General features: G+C 33.5%; 1 long non-coding RNA gene across 1 annotated transcript in view; it reads left to right on the forward strand.

Annotated features, from left to right (window-relative positions):
• LOC141417347 (uncharacterized) overlaps positions 1-18,824 on the forward strand; it is a 203,905-nt gene extending 185,081 nt beyond the window's left edge. Inside the window, exon 3 of the long non-coding RNA XR_012441875.1 lies at positions 18,774-18,824. This is a non-coding gene — a long non-coding RNA (uncharacterized lncRNA). The remainder of the gene's footprint in view (positions 1-18,773) is intronic.
• Positions 18,825-23,877: the final 5,053 nt, after the last annotated feature.

Here is a 23,877-nt window from a genome sequence, read left to right on the forward strand (position 1 = left end):
AAATTTGAAATGATTAATACCTTTAGAAAAAAAATGTCAAAAATTATGTTCATGGCATCAAGTTAAGAGAAACATAAAATCATGTACAATATTGATACATTGGATTATGTTATAATAGTTTGTTACCACAAATTACCATTAAAGTGTTAAGACAATTCACCAAATTTTAGAATACCTTTTCAAGAACATATAATAGTAAAATGATTAATATATTGAATATAAAAAATAAAGATATTAAAAAACTAACACTTCAATAGATAAGTGAGCAAAATATATTAACATTAATTTCATAGAGAATAAAAAACACTAGGATATATGTTTACTGGTTCCATGTCCATGAAACATATTTTCTCACCTAAAGTATAATATTGCCTATCATTACTAGGTGTAATAAGAACTCTGACACCCTTGCAGTGAAATGGCAAATTGTTTCATCTATTTCTGAAAGTTATTTGTGAATGTCAAATAAAATTTAACATTTTCAATACTCCACAACTGAGAATTTTCACTTTCCAGTACATAACCTAGATAAAATTTTATACATGTGCACAAGTCATGCACAAAACCAATATTTGCTTAATTACTTCCTAGCAAAAATTGCAAACAACATAAATAAATATCTGCCCATAAAATAATGGGTAATTAAATTATGATACAATAGTGTGTTAGTCACTTTTACAATCAATGCTACAAAATAAAGTAAGACTGTCTTCTTAATGAATTTGTTACATGTGGTTTTGATCACATAGTCAAAAATAATAAATTAAAAAAATCAAAAAAATTTCAACAGCAAAAGTTAGTCACTGTGCACATTACACAGATCAGTTGATGCAGAGAAGCTCTTAGTGAGGCCCATGTGGTTATCAGTTATGTTTAAATCATTGTGTTATCTGCTCTTTTCCTGCCTTTAATTTTGTGAAACATGCCTCGTAGAAGTAAGTGGTGGCCAAAAAGCAAAGTAAAAGTTTTAGTAATCTTCCTAAGCCAAAAGAATGCACCATGTGCTGAAGAGATAAAGTAAAAATTTTAGATTTGTGGAAAGGCCACATGTTTTTAGAGGAAGTTGGGCAGAATTATGGAAAAATTGAATCACATACACCATTGAATTCTATTCCTCCTGATCATTCTCAGTTTTTTACGCAATGGCAGTCTCCTTGGAACCATATGGCAGTTGATACTCAGGACCCACTGTACTTGTGGAAAATAACTTAATAGAGGTAAGGTTTATTTTGGTGCAAAGTCTCAGAAGTTTCAACCCATGGGTAGTTGGCTCCATTACTTTGGGCCTGAAATGAGGCAGAATGTCCTGGTGATGGGAGCATGTGGCAGAAGAGGTTACTTATTTTATGGTAGCCAGGAATCAAAGAGAGCAAGATATAGTCCCTAAGGCCATGTCCCCAGGAACTAACTCCCTTTAACTAGGTCCTACCTCTTGTTTCCATCAAATTTTGAAACCATCAATGGATTACTCTATAAATAAGGTCAGAAATCTTATGATCCAATGTTTCCCAAAAGTCCCACCTCTGAACATTGCTGCATTGGGTGCCAAGTCTTCAATACTTGAGCCTATGGGGACATATATCCAAATATAATCAGTAAAATCAAGGAAGTAGGTGTAGCATATATCAGCATTATCAAAACAAATGAAAATTTCTGATAGTGCATAGAATTTTAAGGTATATCCAAACAGTATTTTGTAATTACATTGATTAAAAATAGATTTAAAAAGTAATTACAAGGGACAATAGCAAGATGGTGATGGATTGACATCACATGGCATTCTTCCTGGCAGACACACCTTATTTAACAGTTACTCTCACATCTACTTCCCTGCAGAACTTCAAAGAAATAGTGCTGGCTGCAAAGCAGTTGTGATTCCATCAACATCCCATAAGACAGCAGGTAATGGTGGTAACCATGGGCAATGCAGACCCATTGAGATCCACAGGTACTGAAGCAGTGGCTTGTGCATGCATGGATTCTGAGGTGGCAGAGAAATCAATAAAGAGAACAGCAGGTAGTGGGTCAACCTAAATACAACCCCCAGCTAAGATATAAGATAAAGCCAACAGGTCATGTGGGGCTGCTCCCAGCCACAGCTCCACCTAAGAAATTGCAGTAGCATGCACTTAAGTAGTGGGAGGGGAACCACAGCACGGCAGCCTCCTACCTGGGAAAGGACTGCACAGGCACAGACTACAACAGTTGGTGGGACTTGGGAGAAGGAGAAGCTACAGGTTTAGTAGGCCCAGATTCTAGAAGTCTACACTTGAGATCATATTCAGATATCCAGAGAGTCTCTACCCCAACTATACACTAACACAGTAGAAAAGGATCATGTTGCAGAGTCAAGTCCCTGACTAGACTGTCATCTTTGGGTCAGAAAGACTTGGACTCTAAGAAAAAAAAAGCCAGAGGAAATAAAAAGCAATAGAAAACTCTGATGTTTTCAATTTTAATTTGTTTTTGTCACTTTTTAAATTCATTTTTTATATTGATTGTATTGATGTTTTGTATATCTGATTTGGGTAATTTTGTACTAACTCATTTTCTTTTTTAGCTATGCTTTTCTCCCTTCCTTTTCTTGACAGTTGGAAGGGAAAAGAATTACTGAAGGGAAAAGAATGGCTAATGAGGTGTTGATAGAAAGTCTGCACCTAGAACTGTAACATAGGCCTTAGGAAAGCAAAGCCAAAGAAAGAACTATAACAGGCTTTAGGACCTAAAGAAAAGCCAAAGAGAACATGGGACAATGCAAGATAGAAGACTGAGACTTTGCAAGTCTGAGCAATGAGGCTTTAAGAAAGCTAAAGAGAGAATTCTAAAGAAAAACTGAAAGCCTGGGGGCAAAAGACTTTATGAGCAATTAAGCTATAAGCTCAGAGAAAACATGGGACAGTGCAAGTCTCAGGAAAGAGGTTTTAAGCAAGTTTTTAAAGAAGACTTTAGAAGCAAGCTTTTAAAGAAATCCCAATGACATTCATCACAGAGATTAAAAAATCTACCCTAAAGTTAATTTGGAAACACAAGAGACTGCAAATAGCAAGGCAATATTCAGCAAAAAGAGCAATGCTGGAGGTATCACAATACCTGACTTCAAACTATATTACAAAGCAATAGCAATAAAAACAGCATGGTACTGGCACAAAAACAGACATGAAGACCAGTGGAACAGAACAGAGGACCTGGATATGAATCCACACAACTATATGCTCACCTTATTTTTGACAAAGGTGCTAAAAATATACAATGGAGAAAAGACAGCCTCTTCAACAAATGTTGCTGGGAAAAGTGATTATCCATCTGCAAAAAACTGAAACTAGATCCATGTTTAACACCCTGTACTAGTATCAACTCAAAATGGATCAAGGACCTTAATATCAGACCCAAAACTCTGTAGTTAGTATAGGAAGGAGCAGGAATTACTCTGGAAGTAATAGGTATAGGCAAGGACTTCCTCAATAGAACCCCAGCAGTTCAGCAACTGAGAGAAAGGGTGGACAAATGGGACTTCATAAAACTAAAAAGCTTCTGCACAACAAAATAAATGGTGTCCAAACTGAAGAGGCCACTCACCGAATGGGAGAAAATATTTGCCAGCTCCATATCAGACAAAGGACTGATAAGCAGAATATATAGGGAACTTAAGAAACTAAACTCTCCTAAAATCAATTAACCAATTAAGAAATGGGCAACTGAACTAAACAGAACTTTCTCAAAAGAAGAAATTCAAATGGCCAAAAAAAACACATGAAAAAATGCTCACCATCTCTAGCCATAAAGGATATGTAAATCAAAACCACACTAAGATTCCACCTCACCCCTGTTAGAATAGCCATCATCAAAACCACCACCAACAACATGTGTTGGTGAGGATGTAGGCAAAAACAACCCTTGTACACTGCTGGTGGGAATGCAAGCTGGTGTAACCACTCTGGAAAAAAATTTGGAGGCTTCTTAAAAATCTAAACATAGACCTGCTATATGATCCAGCAATCCCACTCCTGGGGATATACCCAAAGGAATGCAACACAGGTTACTCCAGAGGCACCTGCACACCCATGTTTATTGCAATGCTATTCACAATAGCCAAGTTATGGAAACAACCAAGATGCCCCACTACTGACGAATAGATCAAGAAAATGTGGTATTTGTACACAATGGAATTTTACTCAGCAATGAAGAAGAATAAAATCTTATCATTTGCAGGTAAATGGATGGAACTGGAGAACATCATTCTGAGCGAGGTTAGCCAGGCTCAGAAAACCAAAAACCGTATGTTCTCCCTCATATGTGGACATTAGATCTAGGGCAAATGCAGCAATGTGATTGGACTTGGATCACATGACAAGGAGAGAGCACATACAGGAGATATGGGAATAGGTAGAAAACCCAAAACATGAAAGCATTTAATGTCCCCACTCCAGAGGAACTAACACAGAAACCTCAAATCAGCAGAGGTTAACAAGAGAGGGGGAGCAGGAACCAGTGTAAAGATCAGTTAGAGATGAATCAACTTGGGTTGTAACACATTTGTACATGAAAACAATGCTAGAGATCTTTCTGTATAGGTATCCTTAACTCAACTAGCAAAAATGCTTTGTCTTCCTTATTATGCTTATGTCTTCTCTTTAACAAAATTAGAGATAAGGGCAGAACAGGTTCTGCCTGGAAGTGAGGGAGGGGATTAGGTGGGAGAGGGGAACAGGGGGAGAAATGACCCAAACAATGTATGCACATGTGAATAAATGAATTTAAAAAAAAAGAACTGCAAGGAGTAAGGCCTTAAAGAATAAAGATAGAGATAAGAAGCAATGAGGGTTGCACGTCTCCACCCAAGCACCTGACACACCTGACCCCACTTTCTGTCTGTCTGTCTATCATATGTCTTTCCTGCACCTCTGTCACCCCCAGTTAGGTTTCTAGGATGAGCTTGTGTGGTACGCAAGAAGACCCTATCTCAAATATAGCAAAAAAGACAGGACATGGCTCAAGTGGTAGTGCACCTCTCTAGGAAATTAACACTTGACCCTGAGTTCAGCCCCAGGTAATGACAATAAACAGAAAAAATAAAAGAAAATAACAAAGAACCCAAACTTCACAATAAGGACTTAAATGATAGCAAAGAAGAAGGAATTCCAACAATACTTTTAAAAAATGACAAGAATTATTAATGAAATTACATAGGAGATTTTAATCAGTTGATCAAATTTAAAGAGGTACAAATAAACAGCTAACTGAGCTCAAAGAGAATTCAAACAACCAGCTGAATGAAATAAAGAAGACTGCAGGATATGAAAGAAGAATTCAACAAAAGTATAGAAATCTTGAAAAAATCAAATTGAAGTCTTGGAAATGAAAAACTCAATATCCCAAATAAAACATTCAATTTAAAGCCTATGTAACAAAACAAGTTGAAAATAGAGTATCAGGAATTAAAGATAAAGTAGAGGAATTGGATCAATTAGTCGAACACAATGAAAATTCCTAAGAAAGAATGAATGGAGTGTATAAGACCTCAGGGACACCATGAAAAGGTCAAACCTATAAATCATGGGTATTAAGAAGAAGAAGAGATACAAACTGAAGGAACAGATAACTTATTCAATAAAATAATAACATAAAGCTTCCCTAATCTCAAGAAAGATGCTTTGGGAACATCAACTAGGAAAGATAAGGAATATTCTCAAATATTATAATTAAAACACTAAATATACAGAAAAATAATATTAAAAGAAGCACCAAGTCACATATAAAGGCAAAGCCATCAGAACAACAGTAGATTTCTGAATACAAACTCCAAATGCAAGGAGGCCATGGAAGGAGCTCTGAAAGAAAACAGTCTATATTATTGTATTCAGTGAAATTATCCTTCATAATTAGAGAAACAAAAACCTTACATGATAAATAACAGCTAAAAGAATTCATGACCACAAAACAGCACTGCAGAATATGCTTAAAAGAATCCTACACATAGAAGAGGGAGACAAGTGCTACCAGGGAAATTATAGGAAAGAATAAACCCCACTAAGTGAGCAGCTTAGCAAAGGAGGAATAAGAAAGAAGTAAGCATCTTGAAAACAAAATTACAGGAAATACTACTTTCCTTTCAGTATTACAGTGAATATTAATAGTCTCAATTCTTCAACTACAAAGCCACAGAATGGCATATTGGATTAAAAACTAAGGCCTGATCATTTGTTTCCTGCAAGACAAACATAGGTTTAGGATAAAAGAATGGAAAGAAGATTTTTCAAGCAAAGGAATCCAGAAAACAGGCAGGATATCTATACTCATATCTGATAAAACAACTTAAAAGTAAGATTAATCAAAGGAGACAAAGATCAGTTCAACTCAGAAAAGAGAACAACACGTCAAGAGGATATAACAGTTGTTAACATATATGCACCAAATGTAGGCACACCCATTTTCATTAAACAAATACTTCTGAACTTACAAGACTGATGGAACCTGGCACAATAATATGGAAGACTTCAATATTCCATTCTCGCCAATAGATAAGTAATCCAGAGATGGAATTAAAAAAAAAAAACCTCAGAAATAATCTTCATGATAGGCCAAATGAACTTAACAGACATATACAGAATATCTCAACCACTTACTGAAAAATACACATTCTTTCCAGTAGCCCATGGAACTTTCTCCATAACAGATCATATTTTAGGACATAAGTCAAGTCTTAACATATCTATGAAAATCACAATAACCCCCAAGATTCTTTCAGAAAACAATAGACTTAAACTAAAAATCAGTATCAAAAGAAACTACAGAAAATGTTCAACCACATAGACACTGAATAAAACATTGAGGAATGACCAGTGGGTCATTGAAGAAATAAGGGGGGAAATCAGAAAGTGACTAGAGTCTAATGAAAATGAAAACATAACTTACCAGAAACTTTGGGATGCAGTAAAGGCAGTGCTTAGAGAATAATATATGGTTACTAGCACCAACGTCAAAAAATGTGAGACCTCAAGTAAAGTAACTGAATGATGCATCTCCATCACAGAAAAACAGGGACAAGCCAAACCCAAAGTCAGTACTTGGAAAGAAATAATAAAGATTAAGGCAGAAATTAATGAAATGTAGACTAAAAAAGTACAAATAAACAACAAAACAAAAGTTAGCTCCTTGAAAAGATAAGTAAGATTGACAAACCCTTAGTCAAACTAACCAAAAATAAGTAGGGCAAATAAATCAATAAAATTAAAGATGAAAAAGTGGTTATCAAAACTAATAATAATGAAATCTATAGGAAAAGTAGAATATTTCAAAAACTGCATTCTTTATAAACTAGAAAATCTAGAAGAATTGAATAAATTTCTATTTCTATTTCTATCCAACTGAGGTCAGTTGCAAAGCCAAATTGGCTTTTGAAGGATATAAACCACTCCAATAGACTTATAACAAGCAACAAGTTTGAAGCAGTAATAATCTCTTAACAAAGAAGAATCAGAACCAATGCTCCTAAAACTATTCCATGAAGTAGAGAGGAAAAGAACACTATAAAACTCATTCTATGAAGCTAGGGTCACCCTGATACTAAAACTGTATAAAGGCACAACAAAAAAAATTATAAAAAATTTATTTGATGAACATAGACATAAAAATTTTCAATAAAATACATGCAAACCAAATTCAACAATGCATTAAAAAGATCATACATGAGGAATTACTTCTCAGAGAATAGGATTGGAAAGGGAAAATAGTGTGCACAAGAATGTTGGTCAGCCATCCTTTACTATAACAAATACCTGAGATAAATCAACCTAATAAGAGAAAAGGTTTATTTTGGAATTACATTTTGGGGGGTTTCTTGGCCCTACTGCTTTAAGTCCTATGGAGAGGCAGTGAGTCATGGTGGGTAATGTGAGATGGAGCAACTAGCTTATGTAATTGTGGCTGAAAAGAAGAGATGAAAGGGAGAGAGGGAGAGAAAGAGAGAGAGAGAACAGAGACTATTCCAGACTACCCATAATCCCTTTTAAAGGCATGCCCTAATGATCTAAGACCTTCCAGTAGGTCCCCTCTCTTAAAAGTTCCACCAACTCCCAGTAGGTTACAGCACATGGGCCTTTGTGGGGCATTCCACATCTAAACTGTTTCTTCAATTTAATTTGTAAAATCTTTATTTAGTGAATAAAGTTTCTGAAACAATTATTGCATGAGTATAAGATGTGATAAATCTAGATTTGAGAATGAGAATTACATATTTCTTCCTACCTCTATGTATATTTGAAATATTTAACTATGTGCTCGCTGGAAATTCTTAATTGATAAAATACAACATAAGCCATACCTCATATATTATACAAATTTAGCTTAAAATGGATCATTTGAATGTAAAATCTAAAACTATAAAATTCATAGAAAACATAGAATTTGGGTCAAATGTTCCTTAGAAATGATTCATAGAAGAAAATACTTAATATATTGAAATACATAAAACAATGATTTTTTTTCTGGGTGAAAGGTACTATTAAGAGAATAAAAATATTAGCCATAGGTTGAGTGAGAACATTTGAAGATCAGATATTAAAAAAATCTTGTATCCAGAATATATAAAGAACTCTCAAAACTCAACAGGTTAGGAAACAACCCAAAAAATACGAGCAATTGCCATGAGTTGATTCTTCAGTAAAGAAGATTCACACGTGGCAAACATATGAAAACAATACCATTAGTCCTTAGGTAAACAAAAAACCCACAATGAAACAGCTCTGTACCTATTGTAGTAAAATAAGGAAAACTGAGAGTAGCAAATGTTGCCATGTGTAAGGAACAAGGGGAGCTTTCATACACTTCTAGTTTGTATGTAACATGGTATAGCAATTTAAAAGAAAGTACTTTCTTTTAAATTTCATACTTTTTAATGAAATTAAACATATGACACAGCATTCCCACTCCTAGGTATTTACCCAAGAGAAAAAACATCATTGGTTCACACAAAAACTGGTACAATTATATTTATACTAGCTTTATTTCAATTGCCAAAAACTAGAAAGAACTCCAATGTTCCTCAAAAGATATAAAGTGATGAACAGATTGTAGTGTATTCTACTCAGTGCATACTACTCAATGAACAAAAGACTTATCTGCAGATGCGTGCTATGACATGGATGAATCTCAACTGGATTATGGTAGGTGAAAGAAGCCAGAGTCAAAGACTGTATACTTTATTCCATATTATGGAAAAGGCAAAATTATAGGACTAGAAAACAAATTAGTGGTTGCCAGGGGCTGGGTGAAGAGAGGGTTTTTTTTTTTTTTAAAGAGGCAGCATACCAGTGTAATGAGCAGTGATAGATTCATTTTGAATCTTGATTGTGGTTGTAGATGTTGTTGAGTAAACACAGAACTGAACACAAAGGTGAATGCTATTTAAATATCAAGTAAAAAGTTAAACTAGCATGTATGCATTTGTACACATAATATATACAAATATATTTGATAAATAATGAAAATTTTAATTTAATATTTTTCCATCAGAATAGGAGACTGCCTGTCTTCTGAGTTCCCTTATTACAAACACTGATTTTCTGCTAAGTTGGGAAGGAAAATAGTGGTGCGAATCACTGAAATTTGGCAAAAGTATTGAAGTTATCAGAAGATCTTCAGAAGAAGAAAAAGAAAATATATACCATGCAATCCACTTGTCTTCATTCTACATTGTTTCTAAATTTCAGGTTTCCACACAGTTTAGGTGCAATGTTTTCAAGTGACCATCATAAAGCCCTAGACATTTTGGAGGAAGGTGGGATGAAAACAAAAGACACTATGTTACTTAACCAAATGGTGGAAACTTAGCAAGTCATAGAAGAGATGATTGCTAAATGTTAATTAATAGCTGATTTATGCATCCAGACTCTTCTGTTTATTTAATTAAAAGATATAATATGTTAATGAATTTCAAAAAAGAACACTGCATATTTCTCTCTGTAAGATTGCCCATAATCTACTTGAAAATATTACTTATTTGTTCTTTTCGTGAGACAAATACTGTTTTTGATAGACATCATCCTTCAGAAAAGACAGACTACTTCTTGAAATGCAAAGCTAAAAGAAATGGGGAATAATTTTCTTGCTCTGTAAGAAGATATTCCTTAGAGAAAGCATATTTAATAGAGGAAATGTGTTGATTTCAGTAATCAGAGATGTTTATTCCAGTCTATTTATATTTGACTCCACATTTTTATAATATAGAAATGAATTTAATAAATTTGGTGTTAATGAGAGTGAGTGATATAGATAATGCTATAGGTAGAGAAATGTATATAGCCACATTTGTTCACACATACCAGATTTATAACACCTCCTCCACTCAATAACGCATCATCTATTATATACAGACTGGCCACCTTACTATATTATTGAGAAAGAAGACAGATTTGATCTGTAGATTGAGAATGCTGTGAACTGTTTGTAGAGTGGTTTAATATCTTTAAAAGGCAGTAGGTGCCAGTGGTCAGGCACAGTTGCCTTTCTAGTGTTGATCTACATTGGATTCCATTTTGTGGAATCTAAAAAAATCAGTCAAATTTGCTAAGTTATCCATAGTTTTAGTTACCTGCAGTCAATTTTGTTCTTAAAATATTAGTTAGAAACTTCCAGCAATAAACAATTCATAATTTTTAAGTTGAATACTGTATTGAATAGTGGTGAAATCTCACATGCTTCTACTCTGTTCTTCCTGGGACATGAATCTCCCTTATTCAATGTATCCATTCCATATACATAACCTAACCATTAGTGACCTAGTAATAATCTCAATTATCAGTTCAACTGCCTTGATTCCATAATGCTTGTGTTCAGATAACCCTTATTTTACTTAATAATGACCATGAAGTACAAGAGTAGTGATACTGGCAATTTTATTACAATATGTTACACTTATTGTGTTTTATTGCTTGTTATTGGTAATCTATTACTGTGCTTAATTTGTACATTAAACTTTATCACAGGTATGTTGACATAGGAAAAAGATTATACATATGTTTGGCATTATCCTTGATGTTCAAAATCTACTCAGACATTTTAACATATCTCCTTATCAATTGATAAGGAGAGTGGCCAATTGTCTATCCATTTTAATCCTCAAAATTTCTGAATTACCTAATGCATGCCATCCACAGAAGCTTTGAGTGTAGGAAAACGTATATACAATCATACATTAAAAGCACACACATATATTCTCTTAAAGGGTGCAGACACAGGAGAAGGTAAAGGAAAAACTATACATTGGGCACCTATTTGGCAAAGCTCTAGGCTACGGTTTCCCTAAGCTTTGTCTGAAAATTACAGAAGACACATTTTTTTATATAGCAAATTGTGATCTTTGCTCAAACCTACTGTGTCAGACTCTAAGAGCAGAGGCCTAGAAACCTGTACTTTAGCAATTGTTAGAGGTGAATCTGTTATTCAAGATAGTTTGAGAAAAGAGAAGGGTTCATTTAAACTCTACCTTCTCCTGGAGACCTTATATCAATTTTACAAATAAACTAAAGGTTAAGTATATCAATAAACTAGCCAATGTTAATTTATAAGAGGTGGGATCTAGAATGTGAAGTAAATCAGTAAAATACAAAAGCCCACATTTGTTCACCCTCCTAAGAATTGCACTTCCAAAAAATTTTTGTTATATAGTTTACATAAAAATTCATCCCTTTCAAGTGTATAATCATTGATTTCATTATGTTCAAACAGTTTACGATCATCACAAGTATCACAGTTTAGAACATTTTCATTATCCCAATAAGAACCCAGACCCATTAGCAGTTATTTGCCATTTCCTCCTCCTTCCAGCCCTGGTGATTATTAATCTACTTTACATCTCTATGGATTTGCCAACCGTGGACATTTCATAAAAATGAAATCACACAATATGTGGCCATTCGTGTCTGACATCATAAACATAATATTTTCATATTGTAGCAGGTATCAATATTTCTGTATTTTGCATAGAAGATTTATGTGAGTATGCATTTTTATTTCTCCTGAACACCTAAGATTGGACTCCTCACATCATATGGTAACTATTTCACATTTTGAGGAATCCCTAATCTATTTTTGACAGTGGCCGAACTGTTTTACAATTCCACCAACAGTAGTTGCTGACTTTAAGATCTCTGTCAGCACTATTAATTGCTGTCTTTTAAAAAATTATTTTTATTTTTTATTATTGTACTGGGGTGCATTGTGACATTTACAAAAGTTCCTACAATGTATCAGAGCTGAATTTACCCCCTCCACCATTCTCCTTCATCCCCTCCATTTCCCAGTCTTCTTTGCAGTTTCTTAATGGAAAATAATGCTGCCCTGCCTTTCTTGTGCTTACTGGCTATTTGTTGAACTGCCAGAGAAAACTATCTTTTAAAATTCTTTGGCTATTTTAATTTGAGTTATTTGTATTTTTATTGCTAAGTTATAGAGTTCTTCTTTATATACTCTGGATATAAGATCCTATCAGATATATGAATTAAATACTTTCTCCCATTCCATAGATTGCCTTTTCACTTTTTTGACCATATACTTTAAAGCACAATAGTTTTTAATTTTAGTAAAGGTCAATATAATTTTTGTTTAACACCATGCTTTTATTGTCATATCTAAGAAACCATTTCCTAATACAAGGTCATGATAATTTACTATTTTTTCTCTTTGAAGAATTTTGTGGTTTTAATTTTTATTTAAATCACTGATCCATTTTGATTCAATTTCTGTATATAGTTTGAGGTAGGGTCCACATGGAGATATCCAATTGTTATATACAAATGTTATGTCATTTGTACTTCTATATATCATAACAAGTGTGCTGACTTCTATGAAACACACATCTACAGTTTTTTTACAGATTGCAAATGAATTGTTGGATTACTTTGTAAAGTATTGCCATGTTGTCAATATTAAATATTCAACCAGTGAAAATGACTTGTTCTCACACTTTCATTTCTTTTTTACCTCTCTTGATTATCACTTGAGATTTCTGGTTTGTCCATCTCACTCAAAAACAGTTTATTTTCAATTGTGTAATGCATAACTTTTAATGCAAGTATTGTAGATTCATTGTAAAAAGTGTAAAACACCCTTTGGACAAAATGCCTTGGTCTACCAGTTATCAAGACTTTTAATAATTATAGTGGTTAAAATAATACACAATTGGAACTAGAATTTCAAAACACACCACAGATTTAATTACCTGTGATTTATGACAAAGATATTATTGCTGATTATTGAGGAAATGATGGTATTTTCAACATATATTGCCATGGAGTTGAAATATCCCTATAGAAAAAAATCAAACACAATTTCTTCCTTTATTGATCAGTACTGGGGTTTGAACTCAGTTTCATGTTTGCTAGACAGGCACTCTACCACTTAAGTTACTCTACCAGCTGTGTTGTCTTCATACCACAGAAAATTTAATCACAGCAAGATTGTTGATGATACTGTGAAAGAAAATGCAGTAAGCCTTTTTCAAGATAATATAAGAAACAATCTTTAGAAGCTTAATGTAGGGAAAGAGTTCCACAACATGAAACTAAAAGCACTAATCTAAAAGAAATGATTGATGAATTACATATTGTTAAAACAACAGCTTTGGCTCACAGTAGATATCATTAAAACAATGAAAAGACAGACAACAGAGAAAGTGAACAATTGTGAAAATGTATACACAACAAAGGATTTCTGTTGAGAATATATAACGATCACCTACATATTACTAGGAAAAAAAGATTAATTAATAGAAAAATGGCAAAGGACTCCATCAAGCACCTCATGAATGAGGACATCAACATAGGCAATAAATATATGGAAAGATATTTAACAATAGTTATCAGGGAAATAAGAGGATACAATGACATAACACAATTGGAACACCTGATTGGCTAAATTAATACACTAGCAATAGCAGATATTGTCAAACATTTGACACAAATGTAACTGCTCTGTTATTATTGATAGGAGTACAAATTGCACAATCATATTGCAAAATTCTTTTGGTCTTATCACTGAGTTGAATATATGCATTCTTATGACCCAGAACACTTATAGTCATGAGTAACAGAAATGCATGCTTTACAACAAGATAAGAATATTTAATACATCATTATTTATATTAATCAAATATTGGAAATAATTTCAATGTTCATCAATGGGCTAGTGGATTAAGAATTTATGGTATAGTATATTTATGTAAAAATACAATGAAGCAATTCAAATAAATCTATCATAGCTATGTTAAGTAACATTTCTACTCATAAAAGTTTGAGTAAAAGAAGTCAGACACAAAGTGTGCACATGTATATAAAATGTATATAAAATGTAAATAAAGAATGGTATTTTGGAATGTGTATTTACTGATGAGCTTATACTCTATAAAGGAGCTATGCAATATATTGTTTCTTGATATTGATGGTGATTGAAAGGCTTTTGTTCTCTTTATGAAAATTTATTAGGTCATACATTTTATTTTGTGCCCTTGCATTTATAGGTGAAATATTTTGCAATAAAACTGTCTTATAAAAGAAAAATTACAGAGAACTTTCTTCCTAAAATAATAAATTTTAGACACTCAGAAGAAAATAGTAAAGCTAAAGATATTTTTGAATGTCAAATGAAACAAATTTTGAAATTATCTGTAATTGTCAGCAGTAGACATTGAATAGAATCACAAAAATATTCTTTCTGCATATTGGAAAGCAAAGAGAAAAGCAGCAAAGATGGCATTGCATAATAACTTCAATACAAATCAAAAGAAAGAAGAAAACTAATTTGTTTTCCTAAAGAAATTATATTTGATGTATTGTGTTCAACCTGATATAAGTGGTATGCAACACTGACTAAAAAAGAAATTTAAAAACTTTGATGAAAAATAATGAGGACATTTACATTGAACTAATCAGCTTCAGGAAGCAAAATTATATAATTAATAGAAATATAGATAGCTGTATTATAAGCTTCCAAACCAGGACAAACATAAATTTATTTTTTCTGCAGCTAAATATCCAGTTTCACCTCTGACTGCTGGCACCAGTAGAGTCATTTTTATAGATTCTGAATTAGTTATCAATCTTAAGAAATTTTTCTAAGTTAGTTATCTTAAATAATGTTCTAACAAACAGAGTGTTTCAATAAAATCTAGTTATTTTCAAATTGTTATTTTTGTCTTCCCCAATACCCATTATTGGATACTTTTCAGAGAAGTAGAATTATTTGTTTCCTTGATTTTCCTTTGTTTAAGTCTTAAAACAGAAAGTCAATCTGCTGTTAAATTATATAATTTGACACCTAACTTTCCCTCTGGATTCACCAAATAAATGTTAAAGCTTGACATTGGCATAGCATAACACAGCATTGTTATTTTAAGGAATCATGCATCTTCTTAGATTAGCAAAGAATATATGGTTACTCAAAGTTAAATGAATATTGATTGTCCCATGAAAATCGCCAGAATGACTTTATAAATCATATAGAAAAATTCTATGAACTGAGTCTTTAAGATTAGTTGATTTGTAAGGTTGATGAATCAATTCTAATCATATTTTGGAGTAAAAGATTTAATGATGAAATTGAATATGTTTCTGAGGCCCTTATCAGCTATTGTTTAGAGGAACAAGGCTAAATATAGCCTATTATGTTATTCAGAAATGATCAGGAAGAGGTCAGCAGCATTGAATGTCAAATCAGCTTCATAATTCAATTTCTGTGTTTTAATTGAATCACAGTGATAAATTTCCACTCATTGTTTTAAAAAGATACTCTTCTAAATTTACCTGTAGCATTTTTTCTTAACCCACTGAATGTTCTCTATTTACTTATGCAAATTTAATTTGGTGAGCTCAAAAAGAAAAAACAAAATTAAAAGTATCATAAAAAGAAATATGCCTTAAATGGCAAGACTTGACTTCAATTCATTTGTTACCATGAGAAATAGTAGAAAATGTTTACATTACAACACAAACCATATACTCTTGTAAATATCATTTATCATGTATTGTCATCGAGAACAACTCTAAAGTGGGCATGTTTTTCTGCCTTTAGTTTCTTTCTCTTTATAATATCCTCCTTTCCCAAGAAGGACAAATATCACGTCTCCTCGCCCTTTACAACACATAGTAAAAAATAGCCTGATTTCCAGTTACATGTTGTAATTTTTCTATCTGTTCCTCAGCATTTGCTTTGTGTAAACGAAGACTTCAGAAGTTATTGAAGGAAAAAGTTACAGAGAGAGTCCACTGTGCAACATAGGCATGAAGTTTGTACAAAACAGTCCTAATTTAGCCAAAATAAAGTGTGTGTGAAATCTTTTGGGTACCAAATTATGATTAGAATAGGCATCACAAATAATTGCTATAATCTAGAAAATCAGCCATTTCTGGCAAATTAAAATTCATGTAATTCACTTGATTTACTGACAAGATGTTCTTCAATTTTTCTTTCACTTGCTTATCAAGCATGTAGAATGCTGTTCATTGTTAAAAAGACTGCCAAATTTTAACATTTTTTCTTGAGAAGCCCCCCAAAACTAAAATTGACCTAAATCTTGAAATCAAAAGATTAGTAGTCATTGAGTTGATTAAATTTTGAAAATATCTGAAAAAGAAATAAAGTGACTCTAGGTTTTAAAGTGGTAAGCAGTTTAGGAGTAAGTAAATACCAGGAGATGATCTGTCCTTATCATCAGAATCTCAGAGTAATGGTGTGTATCTATTCTGTTACCCCAACATCTACCTTCCTCCTTCACTCCCAGTCTCCGAGAGTAAATTATACAGTTGTTGGAGTGACAAGAGCAGACACTGGGGCATGAGTCCAGCCAAAAATGTTTTACATTTCCAGGTCACAAAACCCCACTCTCTTCAATAATATTGTTCAAAGAGAACATTTGTGATTTTATCTTGTATTTTATTAGGAATCAATATTACTCACTATATGTAAAATATTAAAACAGACATAACTTTGAAAAAATATTTTAAAAAAATCCATGTAATCAGAAAGTCAGAAAGCCAATAATACCTAATAGTTCTGTGGAAGAATTCCTAGTTCTCATATGGGCCATTCTATAATATCTGTGACCCCATAGAACAATTAAATTATCCTTACTCTAGATCCACTGAGACTTACATTGCTGTGAAGATGAAGAGGATTCTCCTTTCTGTATTCATACTAAACTTCCTACGCAGTTTTCAGCATATTTGAGTCTATGAGGGGTAGAACTTGCAAGTACTTTTTAACAGTAGAGCTGAGAACTGCTTTGATTTTTCTTACACAAAAAATTGCTTTCCTAGTGAAATTAAGCTTTTGCCTACACAAAGCACCAGCAAGAGACAACCATGTGCTTTGTACTGTTCCTTACTTCAATGTTTATGAAACAGGCAACAAATACTCTTGCTTCCTACCAGTCTTCTGGCCAAGTACCTTTTTGGTATTATTAAAAGACACAGTTCAAGATCAAGATAATTATCTGTTAGGAGAAAATAATGTTATTTTCTGGCATTATTTGGAATAGTATAGGTCTAATATTTCATAGAAACACACAATTCACCCATTGAAAAGTTAAAACATGGGACATGACTGTTATGTACTTCTAAGATAGGAAAGTCAATGCCTATTAACAGAATGTTTACAGAATTATTTTTGGCTATCTAGTTTTCCATTTTTCTTGATTATTATTTTTTTAATATATCTGTTTCCTGAGAGTTCTTTTGTGATAGTGAGAATACTTAAGGTCTATTCTCATAGAAAATCTGAAGCGTACACTTCGGTATTACTAAATGCAGTCTTCATGATGTATCCTGGATCACTGAAAGGTACTCATCTTAAGTAAGGGATACTTTATAACTTTTGACCAACATCCCATCTTTTCCTTCTCACTCAAACCCTTAACATCTGGTAATCTACTCTCTGTTTTTATGAAATCCACGTATTTATATTCTCCTTGTGAAATCATGCAGTAATTTTCTGTGTCTTTATTATTTTACTCAGTGTACTGCCTTCTGTTTCCATCCAGGTTGTCATGAATGACAGATTTTTCCTTCCTTTTCAAAGGGTTAATAGCAGGCAGTTTTATAAATAAAGCACAATTTCTTTATTCATTCACCTGTCAGCAGTCACTTTTGTCACTCTTACAGCTTGGCTATTGTGAATAATGCTGCAATGAACACAAGTTCATCTCTTCAATATACTAAACTTACGTCCTTTGGATATATATCCAGTAGTGAGATTTGTGGATCATAAGGTATTCCTATTTTTAATTTTTGAGGAGTCATATTGTTTTCTATAATTAATATATAAATTTACATTCCCAATGACAGTGTACAGAAATTTCCCCTTTGTCTACATCCTTGCCAAGATTTCCCTCCCTCTCTCCCTCCTTCCCTCCTTCCCGCCTTCATTCCTTCTTTCCTTCCCCTCTCTCCTTCTTCCATCTCCTCCTCCTTCCCCTTCTTTTTCTCATCCTCTCTGGCTCTCTGTCACACATTTATTTATTGTTTTTGCAGTACTAGGGATTGTACTTAGGGCTTCAAGCTTCACAGGCAAGCACTCTACAACTTGAGCTATGCACTCAGCCCATTTGCTTTTAGTTTGTTTGTGTTTTTTTTTTTTTTCTTTTTTGGATGGGGTCTCCTGCTAACTTTACCCAGGTTAGCCTTGAACTGTGATTTGCCATCCTCTGCTTCCTGAGTGGTCGGGATTATAGGTGTGAACCACTTTCTTCTGTCAATATTTCTCATTTCTTATCTTTTTTTTTTTAGTTTCAGTTCAAGGATATGGAGAAACATCAAGAGAGAAATGGGCCAACAAGTAAGTAAGGAGCAGGTTCTCTTCACAGAAATTTTATGTTCAATGTTGTGTAATAGAGGTTGTAGAATATCTTAAAGTCAGCTTAAACATTTTTTGTCTTATGTCCAAGAGTGCACTCGAAATTGTTATAATTGTTTTGTGTTTCATTGTGTAAGTTTTGTGTATGTCTATGATATGACTAATTTATTAGAGACACAAAATCTAATAGCTATGATAACAGTCTTACTGAAAACTGGGACTGACTCAAAACACTATTCCTAAAATTCACTCTTTTTGATAATAGAATAGTTTTCTTAACAGTGAAAAGTGACATCAAATTGCTATTTTGATTTGTATTTCCCTGATGATTAGAGATGTATACTTTTTCAGATCCCTCTTGGTTATTTGTATATCTTTTTTGGAATAAAGTCTATTCAGGTCCTTTGCCCATTTTGGAGTTATTTTTTGTTTTGCTACTTAATTTTATGATTTTCATATATTTTGGATGTTTACTCCTTGTTAGATATATAGTTTGCAATTTTTTCTCTCCATCTGAAAATCTACAGATATCTTTGTTGATTTTTTTCCTTTGCCATGTAGAAGCATTTTAGTTTGATGTAGCTTCACTTGCCTAATCATTTTTTCTTTTTGTTTTTTTGAGACAGGCTGGCCTAGAACTCACTAGGTAGCACATGCTGGCCTCGAACTTGTTTTCCTCCTGCTTCTGCCTCTTGATTAGTGGGACTGAAAAAGTGTGCCACCGTGCCTGGGTCACTTGTCTATTTTTTACTTTCATTGTTTGTGCTTTTGGTATTTTATCCAAGAAATCATAGCAAAAATAAAGTTCATGAAGATTTTTGTCTATTTTTAAGAGCTTAATCATCTTTGTTTGGCAGAATTTACCTATGAAGACTTCAGATGCTGTTCTTTTCTTTGTTGGAGATTTTCTGGTTATTGTATTTCTCTCTATTGTATTGTTGATCTGTTCAGGTTTTCTGAGAAGCTATGGCAAATGCCTGAATGCTCTTCAGACTGCATGCTCTTTCTCACCATTGTTTTGCCCTCCATTGAGGTCTAGTGAATGTAGGGATCTCAGCTTTCAGAGACAGGTGGGTTAGAGACAGAAAAGTCAAGGTGCTACATGCTCAGGTTTCCTACTTCTGTGAAGGAACTGGAGGCTTGGTTTTATTGCTAGAGTAGTCTGGTGGACTGGGAGCAAAGAAGTACTCACATGCCTGATCTAGCTCCTAGTAAATGCTCCCAGAGACAGGCAAGTTACCAGACTCTTGAAACTTCCATGGAAAAGCTAGACACTTTTATTGCCTGCTGGTGTTTCACTGAGCCAAGGGGAAGAGCCATAGAAACTGCTCATGTACCCATTTTTAATTCACTTCTGTGTTTTATATGGTACCAGGGGAATAGGAAATGTTGAGTCCCAAGGGTGCAAGATGTATGGTCCAACTCCTTCCAGGGAGAAGCTAGAGGAATGATTTAATCACTGATGTATACCAAAAGGGAGAAGCCAAGGGAGATACCCACAGATCCATTCAAGATACCACAGGACTAGTGATGGCTGCTCCATCAGATCCTAAACACAAGCTAGTTAGAAGCCAGAGGCTTGGACAACCTGGAGATGTCAGGGTGCGATATGTGCAGTCTAACTCCTTCCAGGAAGACTGGGAGCTGGATTTTATTGCCTGCTTTCTTGCTTCAAGACAGGTAAAAAGCTATGGGAAATGCTCTTGTACCTGTTTTTTTCTGTCATCCTATGGGACTAGTCCTTCCATTTCCAGAAACAGGCAAGTTAGGAACCAGTCCTTCCAATAGGATCTGTAATATCTGGAGTGTTGAATGTATGGGCCATACCTTTTGTTCTTCAGGAAGAAGCTGGGAGTTGGGGCTCCCCTCTCAATGTATGGCGCTGTACTGGAGATAAGGTTTATAGCAAGGTAAGACAGGAACCTGTCAACTAGTTTCAGGCTTTCTCTCCTTGTATCAGTGAGTGGAGAAAAATTCTGGATTTTCCTTTTGTCATCTTGCTGATGCCATTTCTATGTGCTTGCTTGCTGATTATTTATTGGGATTTTGAATGCCTGAAGAAGATAGGACATATAATTCCAAATAACTATCCTCTACTATTTGTATATCTATTAGTTTCTGTCCCTGTTCTAATCCAGCTTCTGCATTTTGAAATTAAAGAAACTAAAGGCAAGAAGATTAAATGACCTGCTCAAGGCTAACCAGATAGTGACAAGGACAGGGCAGAAAACACATGTGGCATATAATGGACAAAGGGGAAAAGCTCAGGCAGACTGGAGTCAGGCACCTATTTGGGGAGGCAGGGAAGGAGGAACAGGAGGACCCTTTCCACAAATTGCTATCTCCACACTTGTCTCATTGCCCTTGGCTGATTTACTTCAGTAAGACTCTGTATCCATCTGTTCTTACTCTCCTTGAAAGAAAGAAACTAATTAAGTCTCAATTTACATTAAGACAATATGTGTTAAAGAATTTCTAATTTAGAGAAAAGAGAGGACTCAAATTTGAAATGATATTTAAAAAGAACGAGTGACTGTGGAATACTGTTTTAAAGATTTTTGACACTTTGAGTAACCTACTTGGTGAGCAGAAAATGAAAAGGGTAAGAATACAACCAATAGGTATGAAAAAAATGAGAAAATACAGAATTGTTTTTTAACCAACAAGAGACCATCAAAGACTCTTCCTGTGCAACTCAATGTGCTAGCCGCTAGCCACCAGTACTTTTAACATTATAAACAATTAAAATTTAGTATAATGTAAAATTTCATTTCTCATACAAAATGACCACATTTTCAGCATTCAGTAGCTTCATGTGGCAAGTGGCTACCATACTGGCCAGAGATAAAATGATTCAACAACTTTTAAGTTTGTGGTAAGCAAAGGCTCTTGTTTCATTTCATCTCTGGCTAATATGGTAGTCACTTGCTATTTGTTTGTAATAAACAAACTTAAGGAAGAAATATGTACTTATTTTTATTTATCACTATTAAAGTTCTCAAGTGTTTTCTGATTTTATTACCTGCCATGAGATGTAGCAAATAACCCGCTATTTTAAAATCATGCTTCTTTAGAATTTTGTGTCACATATGAATTTTCCTTGGATACTTTAACGGCTCATGTACATTTTTGATAATAGGTAACATATAAACCCAGTTTCCTTTTTCATGTTCATCTTCTGTGTAGTCTACTGAGAATTTGTATGTAATTTTAAAACATTTACACTCATTTTACTGAGATGTGCCTTTGCTTTGGCTATTTTTATGTCATGTTATTCTTTCCAGCAGAGGCTTGGCCAACACGAATTTAATTGCAAAATTCCACCTTCTGTGTGTTCGTTTTGCAATTTTCAAAATATCTCAAATATAGGCTTTATTTTTCTGACATATTTTGAAGTTATTGTGGATTAAGAAAATTCAACTTCTTTTTAACTTTAAATCTTTCACTCATTTAGTTGATGACATTAGTTGATGACCATATTGTCAAAGGTATGAGGAGAATCTATTTCATCAAGGAAGAGTATGTAACCTTGATTTTTCTCTCAATTATGTATAGCAGTTGACAGATCTAGTGTATATTGTTAGAATCTTTTCTGTCTCAATTCATGTGCTTTGTTGCTTGCTCTTCTGTATTAAAGAAGTGATAAAGTTGGCAGTGTCAAGCTTCTTGTAGAAGTATAATACACAGAAAACATCTTTATTAGTAAAATTTGAATTGAATTTATAACTAAATATATACATATCATATATAAACTTCAGTGTATATTGTTTCAGTTGCAAAAATTGTTCATCTCTTGTATCTGAAAGCTAACACTATTGCATTCTAGCTAAATACTTCTGTCATTGTTATCCCAACTTCAATGTATTTTCTGATGTATTAAGTCTGATTTTTCATAAAAATTATAGTTAAATTATCCAAGTAGTGCAAGTCCACAAATTATTTTTTTCAATTAACAGAAATACCAAAAATTGTCTTTGGTGACTCTCAGATTAATGAGAGTAGGTGATGAAACCATCTCAGATGAAGTTTTTTTTTTAAAGGAGTTATTATACACCCTTATTGTATGCCCTTTAATTGTTGAGTTCTAAATTATAAAATACATGATTTTCATTCTCAAATTTAGGAGTGTTACTTGCTATGCATCATGTGTTTAAGTTTGCTAAGAATTCTGACATGATACTAATGTCATAACCTAAATGTATTGTGTACTTCAAAATAGTAGAAGAGGGACTTTTAATTCATTTCCTTTTACATTGAGTCAATTGACTTTAAAGTCTCAATTTAGAGATTTCAAATCCCAGCTCAATATCATTAGTTTTACATAGTATTAGTGTAGCTGACTGGCTTATGGAAAGTGTAATAATCTTACTCTTTATTGCAAAGCACATACATAATTAAGCAAATGTATGTTAAGTCATAATTAAAATTTTCACTTCTTTTTCTGGGAATAAGTGTGAATTGAATTTTAGATTTCCAGGTTTACGTTCTTGATCTTCCAAGTAGACTTAGATGAGTTCTCTCTCACAAGACCTTATTTTTATTTTTCAAAAACACATATAAATACTCATGGAACCTCTTTCAAAATATGAACAAGCTTTAAATACTGTAAGTATGCTATTGTGTCTGTATACTCTGAGTGCTAAAATAAATTACACTTTTTTTTTTGCAATGCTGAGGATTGAACTTAGGGCCTCATACAGGCTAGACAAGAGCTCTATTGCCGAGTGCATCTCCAGCCCTAAAATGAAGTAAAATTTGTGCCACACTTGGGCCTGAAATAATTACTGAACTTTGTTCAATGAACAACTACATTCTTAATAATATTCTAAATAAAAGGCACACTTCATTTTTATAAATAATGCTATGTATCTTTCAAATAATTAAAACTCAAATCCATAAGTCATTTGTATATAAAATAATTTTCTAACTTTGTGCCGAGTTAAGCAAATTAAGTATAAATGGAAGCTGTCCAATTTTATAGAGGTGGTGGTAAACATTTTAGAATTTGTAAGCCATATTTGATCTCTCTCCCTCTTC

This window comes from Castor canadensis, chromosome 2, assembly GCF_047511655.1.
Source record: "Castor canadensis chromosome 2, mCasCan1.hap1v2, whole genome shotgun sequence".
Taxonomy (NCBI): Eukaryota; Metazoa; Chordata; class Mammalia; order Rodentia; family Castoridae; genus Castor; species Castor canadensis.